Source organism: Dromaius novaehollandiae, chromosome 1 (assembly GCF_036370855.1).
Source record: "Dromaius novaehollandiae isolate bDroNov1 chromosome 1, bDroNov1.hap1, whole genome shotgun sequence".
Classification (NCBI taxonomy): domain Eukaryota; kingdom Metazoa; phylum Chordata; class Aves; order Casuariiformes; family Dromaiidae; genus Dromaius; species Dromaius novaehollandiae.
In genome coordinates this window covers 193,074,471-193,087,149 of record NC_088098.1, presented here as the reverse complement: position 1 = coordinate 193,087,149, position 12,679 = coordinate 193,074,471, and the positions used below count along the sequence as shown (strand labels likewise).

The window sequence follows — 12,679 nt, the reverse complement described above, 5'->3', positions numbered from 1 at the left end:
GGTGGGGGGAAAACCCTTAATCTGGGCCTAATGCTGTAGTTTTCAATGACAGTTGACAGTGCCATACCTTCATGTCTGTAGTGCAGAATATAAGTTAGCTTGAGTGGGTATTGATTGTGAAGTTTGCCATTGTATAATTACCTTTTGCTGTAGAAAAATGTGGTGTGTATTGATCTAGATGGAAGCATTTGACTAGCAGTTTCCCTTGGCTAACAGCGAGTGTCATCTTTCAGCCATGATAAATGGTAGCACTCCGGGTCAGCATAATTACGTGGTGGTGAAATGAACCTCCTGTACCCTTCTCCCTCTCCCTCTCCTACCATAATCATCTTTATCTGAAAGCCATGATTTACTGAACTAATCATCCCCTTCATAAAGCCCTTTCCTCCTCCCCACAGTGTGTGCTCCGTTTCGCTGTGGCTCCGTACTGCTGTTTTAAAAGCGGAGCGGTTCTGTTCCCGAGCCACAAGTATAATTCTTTCCTGGCTCTCGTCACGCGACGTCGACCTGCAGGAGGTCACCTCTGGCAACAATCTTTTAACCTTTCTGTTTAGTGTTTACGTAAAGAATAGAGAAAGATTAAGATGTTCATTGTTTTGACGCTCTACTTTTTAAGTCTTGGAATCAAACTTTATTAATGCAGCAGTAAATTAAGAGTACTGCAGTGAAAACTGCCATGTTAATTTATTGTCAGTAGCCCTTTATTTTTATACAGAGCAGTGTAGATTCTGGATGTGCTGTCTTTTGAGGACATATGAGGATGTCTTTTCACAATATGCTGCTGGAACAGCTTCATTTATAATAATCGTGACAACCCATTTAATAAGAGTTTTAAATGTAAGATTTTTTAAAAAAATGTTAGCCTTTTTTCTGTTCCCATTGACTTCTAAGAGGTGACAAACACATTATCAGAAATAAGGAAACTGTATTTATTGCCAGAATAGAAAACTATGATGATTTGTATTGTTTGGCACCTCTTTAATAGGGAGTTTCAATTTGTTATCAATATTTCATTAAAACTTCTTAGCACGTTGTTGAAAATGGATTTGTGTTTACTTGCGAGTAGTGTAATATGGCCCTGGGGTAATGACTTTTTGTTAAGTAATGTTAGTTAAAAAAAATCTGGCAATAGTTTTAGATCATTTTAAGACAGCTGTGAAGGGTTTGGATAAAGGTCATTTTCAATGATTGTGCTTAGTTAAATAAATGTGAAGGGTTTCACAATGGGAATCTTGCTTTTCAGTATGCTGTCATAAATTTCCCTTTAACACATCTGGGAATACGAAGTAAAATGTAGTTGTTTCTGCCTTGAAGGCAGTATATTTTATATTTTCCTTGCTTTGTTTGTTTTCCCCTTATAATGCTGTTTATTCACATAACTAGAGTTCAAAGGTTTTACTTTGTCATAAATTAAACCTTCTATTCTCTGACAGTTTGTGGGACCCGCTGGATATAATTTTCAAATGGTTGTAACTTGAAGATTTTTTGCTGAGATTTAGTCATTAAAAGTGTTAAATTTTCTGACAACTCAGCCTCTATTGTGACCCCAGTTCATTGCTTGTTCTCTCCCTTGGCCACAGCTGGCCTCTTGCTGTTCACAGCTGAAAAGTGAAATCAATGCTGGGTCTAACAAAATGCAGATGAAAGCCATTCTGATCATATATAGTCATTTCCCGTAATTTTATCAGCCTTCAGTTTCTTAAATGATCTCTGGAAATCATTGTTTGTTCATGTGAATACAATATCGAATTTTGTGTTAAAATGTGCTGTCTTTTAGGAAAGTAATATGTTCTTAAGCTTTAGTAGTGATATACAGCTCATATTGACATGGAATGACTTTTTAAAATACCAGTCTGCTCCTTACCCCCTTCCCTCCTCCAAGGAAGCAGTACGGTCCAAATCAAATCAAAGAGCTGCTGGCGAAATTCTGTAGATTTTGAGCCTTTGGAATCTTGTGAATTTAGTTTTTTATGTCCTACAAGCTTCAGGGTTGGAAAGTAAGAACTCTCACCATGTGTCCATCCACATTTCCATTGATCTCTCATCCTCTTTATTTTTATGTGAGCAAGATTGGTTGGAAAGCTATGTTGCAGTTATAGGTGGCAGTGTATGATGTAGCATAATGCTCCAAAGGTCACAGAACTACAATGAGTTTGATGGAAAACAGCCTTTCTCCTTATTTTAAATGGTTCCTGCTTTGATTACAGACATTTATTATAATTATCAAGAGATTAGTCTGTTGTTATAGAATCCTTGTAATGGAACCATTTAAAAGGAATATAATGGCAGTTTATTGGATTTTGCAAAGGAAAAGAGAATAGATAAAGTGGTGTTTTTTAAATGGATCAATGGCTGCCCTGAGCATACTGATTTTTTCTTTTGTTTAACTTCACGTTTCTTTTTTTTCACAGTTTTCAGTTACATACTAAAGAAGGTCCAGTCATGTTTTTCAAAATTTGAAAAAAGACTTTTTAATTATAATATTTTCACAGCAGTCTAATCCTGCTCAATTTAGCAGTAAAAATATTCCTTTCATAAATGGTCTGAAATCATACATATTATAAAATATGTATTGTCTTATACAGTTGCTTTATGATTTTATAATATTCACCTTTTAAAAAACAGCAAAAAGTATTTATTAGAAACAATACCTAACAGAAATTGCAATTTCTTTATTGTCATTACTTGAAGTGTAGCTAGGGTGATTTCTTTTCTATATTAGCAAAATATCATAATATTGTTAAAGCGTGGTGACTTTCTTTCATGTTTGTATTAATTTCCCATACTTCACAGTTTACAGTTAAATTTACTGCACTTATTCCAAAAGAATAAATGTTAAAATTGTAAATTATCTTATTGGAAGATTACAGAATAATATTCATGACCTGGCAGTGAATGTTAGTAGCAGACAACATTTAAAAAAATTAAAAGCTTATAAAATTAGGTTTTTGATACTAGAAGCTATATTTCGAGACCAGTGAATTTCCCTTTTACATGTAAGTGTGTTTTATCTTTTATATGCACACCTTCAGAGGTTTGGGTCAAACTTATATTCATACAAAGAAGAATTTCACAGCTTAAGTCCTCCTGCTGAGAATGTGCTGTCCTATGTTAGTTAACTGAGCAATGGGATGAATTAACCTACTACTTGATATTAACCTGAGGAAGAAAGTTAATTGCCTGAAACGTAGTTGACATGGGGCAATTTTGATGGCACTGGGGAATCAGCCCAAAAATAGCAGTGGAAAATGATATAATTGCAAGCTACAAGAATCGGATCACAAGTATCCAGTATCCATTAGTTACCAGTAGAGGAGGCCTAGGGAAGAGTGTAGCATTTCGCTGGGTGTGTTTATAGTGATACTTCCCCAGTATTTCCTCCCAACTTTCAGCAGTTTGTACCTCAGGGACTTCCTGAGCCAGAGGAGATATTCTTGAGTTTATAACTTTTGGTGTTCTTTTTCCTTTATGAAGGAAATGTATAGTCACTTTTAGAACTCCTGTAAACTCCTGATATCCACAATGTCCCATAACATTATGTTCCGCAGCTTAAGTATGTTGTGTGACAAATTCACATAAGGTGCACTCTTTCATTTATTTTGAACCTGCTGCCTGATAACTTTCAGTTCTCCCCAAGACTTGTATTATGAGAAATAGTGAGTCATCATTGCCTATTCACCAGCTTCGTGCCATTCATAATATTAAAGACCTCTAACATATCCTCTCGGTCATCGTTCTGTTCTTTAGCTGGGAGGTTTAAAATGGCATTGTCCATCTTCCAGGAGACTGACCTAACACTCTGTAGATTATTTTGGAGTAGGTCTCTGTTAATCCTTCCAGCTGGAGCTATTTTACTTTGTGTAATAGCCAGAGAGAAGAGAATGACATACACATGTACTGCTTCGCTCTCTTTCCCCACCCACGCTCCTCCATCTGAGATGTGCCAGGCTGTAGATCTGTTGCCAGGAATGGTTAAAGCATCCTCAACCAAATGCACACATCTACACATCTACACTGACTCAATAGTTTCAAAAGGAGAAAAAATAGTAAAAACTTGGATTCTAAATGGGAGCAATGCAGTCAGAGCCAGGGCTCAAGCCATGTAGATGTAGTCCTTCCAGTCCCTATTCCAATTAATGTTTTACTAGTGTAAAATGAGGTAGCATCGTGAGAAAAGTCTGACAACGTTCCATTCCACAATGCGTTGTTGATTCATGGGGGAAGCGTGTGTGTCAGCCAGAGCTTTTCTTTTATAGTTGTATTTATTTTCAGATAAAATCAGCTGCAACAGTCTAGGCGCAAGTTACTGTTGGAGCATATATTTGTGAAAGAAATAGCTTCCTTGACAAAGGCTGTTTTATTGTGGTAGGCTTTCACAGAGCGGTAAGTAGTCCAGGAGACTGTAGACGTAACGCTCTAAAATGAGTTGTATTCTGGTGCCTGTATATGTTGGTGAAGTTAAGACTAGATCCATATTTCATAGAGCTTAATAATGGTTTATTTTTCTTTTTTTGATATGAAAGGTACAAAGGAAGAATATTTTGTTTGCAAATTTAAACACTCGAAAATTAGGAAGAGCAACCATAATTCTTCCCCAGATGATACACCCTGAGCATTTAATGAGATAAAGTAGCTCTTGGGCAAAAATTGAATTTTGGGAGTAAAAACTGCAATGATGTATTCTTCCACTTTCTGGCAGTTTCCATATGTTCCCAGTGCTGTGTCTACTGCTGCTCTCATATCATTGGAGCATTATGAGTGTATTATGCTCATTTTATTTTGTTATTTTGGTGTGCTGCCAACATTCTCCTATGGAACAGAAATAGAATACAGATTTTTTTCAAGGTTTATATCTTGCTTAAGCCAGATGAGCATTTAATATCAGAAAGGGAATTTTTCTAACCTGATTGTTTTCTTCCTGCTTAATTTCAAAAACCTGCTGTATAATTGAAGGTTTTAGAGATGTTCACTAAACAGTTTTTATAAACATTTACAGTGAATATGCCAAGTATTATAAATAAATGAGGTATTACCCCTTCATCTATCCATTGTCCATAATGCTTCCCATATTTTCCTTCTATTGTCTGTTTTGCCTTTCAATTTTTATTGTGAACCTATCTACTCTAAATCCCAACCATGAACATTTCCATGCCCTGGTTCATTTTAGTGATGGCAGGCTCTAAGGGAAGAAATGACTGAGTCTGAATTTGTGAGTATAAACTAGTGATTGATAAAACTGTAGTAAATTAGCATCTGAGAAGGGTGTATTACTGAGAGACAGTTTTGAACTTTGTGTTTCTTTGCATGATGATGGCCTGTATGGTGGGAAGCAGTGCCAATCGTAGCTTTACAGCCATAGTTATATATTTAGCCTGAATATGTTACTGATGCGTTGCATGTGTTAAGTCCATTTCTTTTTGGTAATTTTTAATGTGAATCTTTTATCCCACATTAGCAGTTCTGACGGCCACAAAGATATCTACAAGTGTCAGCAAAGGGGGTCTTTGTAGTGCAAGCACTGGCGGTCCTGCTGCTGACCAAGGACTGGTCAGACAGCATCACCAGCACTGTTTCCATCAAGTGTCCTGTAAAGAAATTTCAGCAGATGTGATCCAAGTATTGAGAGGGAAAAAGTTCTGAATCATGCTGCTTTCTCACTTCTCATTGAATCACCACAGCCATAGTTGTTCACACTGCAGTTGTTGAGTGAGTGTGTTTTTCCACTATCAGTCTGTAGAGCTACACTGCCTAATATGGCTAAGCTGATATTGATGGTTTCAGGAATTAATTCTCAACACAGTGCTGTAATTGTGATGGAGGTAAGAGCATGTTACAGTGTCTCCATGAAGCTAAATAATGAAAGTATTACCTCTTTTTTTAAGGGTTAAGATAAATTGAACTTTTTTTTTTTTTTTTGCTGGGAACAAGAACACTTGTTTTTCAAAAACACGTAAGATACCTTTGACAGATTCTATATTAAAATAAAAAGAGCAGCTGTCTTCCTGGTCCATAATTCACCTTTACTAATACACGGGAAGAGATTGCCATTAAAACCATGACAGATCTGCTATATATTGTGTCTTGGTTTGTATGTGCAGTTTGGAGCTACATCACTAATTATAGAGAGTATAGAACATTTACGGAAAGAGAAGGTTGCTTCAAGTTGGGTGTGATTAAATGGGTAATATGGGTGTGATTAAAGCAACTTAATTGAGATGGTTTGGAAAAAGAAAGACCCAAGGTCAAGATCTTAATCTATAAATATCTTCAGAGAAACAATATAGATGAAAAAAATGAATTCTGTTGATAGGACAAGGAACTATAGTCTTATGCTTGTTCAGTTAAGTGTTAGGAAGAAATGACGTGTATACTGACCCAACTAATTCCACGTTGGTTTGGTGTAAGTAAAGTCTGAGGTACAAGAGAAAGGCTATTCTAGAACTCACAGCTATGTTACAGATACTTACGTCATGAAGAGTCCTATAAAGTGTGAGATGAGAATAGAATCAACATTCATTGTCAAGAGATAGAAAATGTATCACAGTGACTTAGCTTATCACACTTTCATGTCAATTCAATTCACTTCTTCCAGCATACATTAAAAGCTTTTTATTAGTTTGATATTTCTGTTTGGTTGTTTGCTTTTTTTAAAAAAGCAGGTGTTTTAGAAACACAGAAAAAGGTAACAAATTAACCTGAGCTTAGTTATTATTTTTATGTAATATATAGCAGTTATATCTTAATCTAGCAGTGTTCAATCTGCAGTGCAGAAAAGCACATTGATAGTCTAGCATTAGTTTAAAACAATTTCTGAAAATTTGATGGAGATAAATGCCTAAAATATGGCCTGAGTCATGTTTATTTGAAATATGTAGATAGTGTTATTGACTTTAATGGGATTGCTCATGGGCTTATACTTAAACAAACTCATACTACTTTTTAGGATTGGGCCTAAATGCTATTATTTCTTTAAACATATATATATATATGTATATAGATGTAAATGCGTACTACACAGCAGATGCAGACCGTCCAAAATAATGTTGTTGAGTTTTTAACATCTTATTATGAATAATACAGTGTTCTCATTTTATTTATTTATTTAACTGTTAGGCTCTCTCCTTTACTGAAAGAACACAGTCGGATTTTAAGAAGCATCATCTTTTGTTTTCAGTACTTGAATCTGTATAATTTTATGTTCATTATTTCAGTTCAGAAGAACTCCTTTTCCAGTAAGGCAATTATTGTTTGAATCAGGGGATTTTGAATGCTGACCCTCTGATTCTCCATTGCTAATTTATAGCAGTAAAAATGTAGCCCTGTTCTTTAAAAGAGGAACTTTGAATTTGTTTAATGTACACAGAGGGGATGATTGCTGGGGTTTTTATCTGTTGTATATTTCAAGATTCCCTCTAGGAGGTCATTCAGGTGATAAAAAGAGACATCTGTGTAACTTTAGTAGTAATGTGAGACTGGGACAGGTCGATCAACCACTTTCTCTAATTCTGTCCTTTAACTGGATCCATATAGCCTGTAATTCTCATTTTCTGCCTTTTGGATTTAGCTCAGTGGTGTGCATTCTCAGACCCAATTCTCTGCTTGATAATTCAATACAAGTCATAGGTGCAAGATTCTCTTGTGAACCCCCAGATTTTACTTTCTCTACTAGTCACCTTTTGCCACTTGAGACAAGCAATAAGCACCCAACTTTTACCTAGGTGCACCTAGTTCTCCCCAATGCCTATGAAATAGGCTTGGGGTGATTAATTAAATGTCCACAATGTTGACATCCTAGGTTAGGCAAAAGCAACTTTCAACTCACCTTTCATATGCTATAATTTGTCAACCTGAATCTTCCAGTATATTACTGCTGTTATGACTATAAACTTCCCAGTAATCGAAGTGTGCCTCCCAGACTGCAAGGAAGGAAAAAAAAGATCCACTAGCCAATTTGATCTCTGCAGGAAAAACAGTTTCCAGAAGTAGGTGATAGTCAACCTCATAGCATCTTCAAACATGATTCCTGTTCAACTACAGGGTGAAATCTGGAGCAGCTGAATGAAGTAAGAGGTTACAAAACACCAAAATTAATTAAAAAAGGGAGAGAGCAGATAGTGTTTTCCACCAAGCCGGGCGTTAAAAATTGGAGAAGCTCTGAAGCAGAGAGGGCCTGCTCACAACTCCTAAGCCACATGTGACTTTTCAGCACTTTAAGAGAAGCTCTTTCCCAGGCCCACAAGGGACTTTGGCAGGACAAGTTCTGGATGATCTACATTCACATCTCTGAGAAAGCGAGCAAAAAATACCAACATCACTTGAGACCCAGCTACAGACCAGCTCCACTTTTGAACTCCTGAATTTTGTCTCTTCTCAACTTCTAGCTTTTAGTTCACAGTCACATGAAGGTTTTGATTTATGCTTTCTTTGGATCAGGAAATTGGTTACCTGTGCTCTGAACATAGTGTAGCACATCCTTCTGTTGCCAGATGTATGATTCTGTCTCCCATCAAAAGCCTACCACAGTCCTGATCCAGGCAGATTTCCTTTCTGATGTAATAAATGGGTGCACACTGCTGTTTTAATTTCTGATCTTCCATTCGAATTATGGCAACAGTCTTAATAAATTATGTAGTGAACATGTAAAGGATGAAATAAGCTTAATCAGAAAAGTTGGTTATTGTAATTCCTCATGGGGATTCTATGTGGAAAAGCTTGTAATTTTGCATAAATTTATTCTACTGCTGCTACTGATATTTCTTTAACTAGAAGTTAACAGAAAAGAAGAACATGTACGTTCTATAAAAACATACATTGTAAATACACATTGTATATTATATTTGTAACGCATATCTCTATAGGAAATCGTACTATACAATACCAACTATAGAAAAAATATGAACTATGAAAGTACATGGAAAATGTAAAATACAGATGGTCATATGTCACTGATTTTTGCTACAGTTAAAGAAAAATTCAGCTATCTCTAATGATCATCACAGAATTATTTGACAGGTTAGGTAGCTAAAAGGAGTAAAAAAGTTCAAAATTGTATCTAGGATAATGTATTGCAAAATACTTTATATGCAAAAATTCTTTAGTGTTTATTTCTCAAGACCCACAAAAATAGAAAGGTTTTTCAAGGCAAAAAAACAAGGAAGTTTTAATCTGGTTTGCCTTTTTTTGTTTTTTAAGGTCTGCTCCTTCTCCCCTAAGTTCTGCAGAGCTGAAAATAAATCATTAGGTCATGCTGGTATATTTTGGGATGTTTTATAGAAGACTGTTTCTATACTTCTAAAGAATCTCTTGACTGTCAGAAATATTAAAGCATAAATAGAACAGTTTTGATTTGCTTGCCAAACTTTTTTGTAGGAGTTTCTTAACTCCTACAAAAATTCCCAAGAACAAAAAAATTCAGGGTTAAAATTACTTGACTGTTTATTTGTTACTGCAGTAAACATGGTGTCTGCTAAAGCACTCCATAGCACTCGTGGCGATGCCAGTTGGCAAATGTTTGTTTCATTAATACAAGTTGCATTTGAGGATCAGAATAACTGTACACCAGCCGAGAACCATCCACTAACTGGGCCAACATGTCTTTGTTTCAGTTCTTAACAGTATTAGGTATAAAGCTAGATCTGTGTGCTTTGTCTTAACATTGTACTTATGTGCAATACTTAGGAGGAAAAAAAAAAAAATCTGTCCTGGAAAAAAATAGCTGAACGAGTAATACTTTAGACTTTTGTAAATTTTGAATTCAAAGACTTTCAGTTACCAAACTTGAAACAGCATTTTGTGAAAACAATCATTCCGTTAAAATAGCATATTATTAGACTTGCATTTTAGTAAACAGCTCTGATGAAAATTAAAATAATTACTTAGGTAAAACTTGAGTATTTATTCATTAGATTTCCAGTATTGCTGCTGTTAGTTGATAGGCATCAAGGAAGCTAATTATTTCTTCACCTTGCCAGGTTTATAAGTTAGCTGTCTTTAAGCACTTGCAGCTTGAATAATGTATAAAGCTTTGAAACAGTAATTTGTTACGGGTTTTTCAGAAATAGTGTCAAATAAAAAAATAAGCTGTGTGACTTAGTCCTGGAATAACACTTTTAAAATATTTAGATAAAGCACTTTTTCCTTCTGATTAAACCTTTTGAGAGACACAATTTCTGTTCCTGAATGCCATTGACTTTGACTCATGAGCAGGGATAGCTTCCATTGGGGTATCTGACGAGATTACCAGTCCTAGCTGTCCATACAGTTTATGTTAAAAGTACAACTCTAGATTTTAAGACCAATCATTGCTGGTTTGCCTTGAAACCAGACTGTAAATTGTAGATTCAGTAGCTGCTTCACTGGTTGTTCCAGAAGGAGTTCAGACACCTGTGCACCTGGAACAGAGCAGGCAGGCAGGCAGTGTCCTCATCTGCAATCACATAAGTAATTCCTACTTATAAGTCAGAGCCTTTAATGTTTAACCTTTAAATAAGGCAACAATGCACATATGTTTTCAAGAGCTTCCACAAGTTCTCTTACTTTGGATGCCCACTTTGAAAGCTTGGGACTGTCTTTTCAGTTGATGAAGTACAGCAACTCAAACTGAAACAACTTTTAGCTAGTTCTTAACCTTTCTAGAATTGAAGGGAAGTCAAATGAGTCTACAGATTTTTTTGAGAAGCTAAGAGCCTACTCTTCCTAGTTATCTATTTAATATAATAGATAAAAGAATCCCTTGAAATATAGAGATAATGCAAAAAAATTAAATTGTTGTTCTTGTAAAATGTGCCTGCTCCATTAGAACACTTGCAGTGTCTCGGGATTTTTGTGATGTGCTGGTGGAGTGACATTTACAGAAAGCTGAGGAGAGACCCAGAGATGACCTCCAGATGTGCTTATGAATGACATATTATCTAGCTTTCTTAATGCAAAAGTATTATTGCCCTTCAGACTTCAAAGGGAAAAATAGATTTTTTATTTTTCCAAAAAGGTAGGAAAAACAAGCTACCTAAGGAATCTAATGGTGTTAGCTTAACTCAGGATCAAAGTATTCTATTCCTTATAGGCATAGAGGACATAGTACTCATGCAGAAGGAAAAGGAGGGTACCTCCATGAGTTTTCAATAAAAAATTGTTCTCTGCTTTCCTTTTTCATTGCTATACCTGATCTGAGCAATGCAGTTCTGTGCAAGAAGAGAGTCAGAGAAGGAGATACTATGCTAGAGGCAAAATATAACTACAAAACAGTTTCCCTTCCCCTCCCTTCCCTTACTTTCCATTGGTCGTAACACCAACAGTACTTTTGCAGCCAACTGTTCACCTTCCTAAGACAGAATTGAGTTTCCATGTTTCTAACTAAAAATGTGCTTTGATATTCTTGGCTGTCAAGCTGAACAGAAATATTGAGCTGTATTATTAGGCAAATCATGCCTACAAAATTGTTGCTGAAAGAATATTTAATGTGTTTGAAGCTCAAGATATTAACTACATTGAACATTTGATTAAGAAAAAAGAACTGTAATTCTGTAAATACACGTATACAATGCAGTATCATGTATACAATGTATTATCATAAGGACTTCATCTATTAAAAAGTTAGCCCTGTTTCAAAAAATAGCATCTTTATGGCAAAATTACTATTTGCTGTAGAAAATTTTCCATTTAGCTTATTAAATCATCTTTGTATTTTGTTTAAATTAAGATAAACAAGTTTTTTTCTGAGATGTTTCTCTGCTTTCTTAGAGGATTTTAGCTATCTTGCCAAAAGGTTGTCCTATTTCTTAAGGACTCCTGTGTTGTGTTCAGAGGGCAGCCACATTTATTCCTATTTTAATTTGACACACAGTTTATTTAAGAAGCAAAATAATATTGCTACCAGCAGGTGGTATACTTGTACAAACACAACAGTTGAATAGAAATTTTTATTTTAAACCTTTTTTTGGTCGAAAGCAGTATTTCAGTTTAATTTTTATGTTGAAAAATCAGGTCAGTATAAATTTCTATGAAAATATCTGATTTTTTGTTTTTGCAAATTAATAAAAATCTTCAAAATTTTTCATTTTGAAACTTTTTTTCAAGTTACATTTCTTGGCCACAGTAGGAGTGTGTCAGGTGATGTCATAGTACCTATTACTGGGGCAACATTATTATAGCAAACATACCAGTCAAAATGCAAAATAAATAGATTTTTCCTGTAAATCGGATGATCATTTGCAATATAGTTTTTGTTCTGTGTTTATGTCAGTGAAACTTTGAGATACTTGTACATTTTTGATAAGAGCTACACACTTAGCCTGGGATCTGTTTTATTTAACTTTAGTCATCTGCAAATTATGGTTCTAGTCTAAGCTAATTATTTAGCCTGTCTTTTTTTTTTTTAAGGTCAGTTGAGAAAGAGAGAGTCAATCTCAAAAAGCCATTCATCCCATCTTAGAGTTTGTAATATAGTGACATCATGGTAATACTTATGAAATCATGCTAAGTACACTACTGTGTTGAGATAGCATGACATAAATTAAAGAAAAAAATGTCCTTACATAGTGTATACTCTTTCAAAACATTTTCCAAAATTGATTTCGTCTCAAATTTCCAATTATTTGAACTTGGTGAGTCAAACTGTGACAACTTAGTTTTTGTATCCATCTCTTATGCTGTTGGCTCAGCTGTTCATTCAACATCATTG

At 35.2% G+C, this 12,679-nt stretch overlaps 1 protein-coding gene across 4 annotated transcripts in view; it reads left to right on the top strand.

Moving 5' to 3' along the window:
* Positions 1-12,679, top strand: part of NBEA (neurobeachin) — a 533,052-nt gene that overhangs the window by 315,491 nt on the left and 204,882 nt on the right. The window lies entirely within an intron of this gene.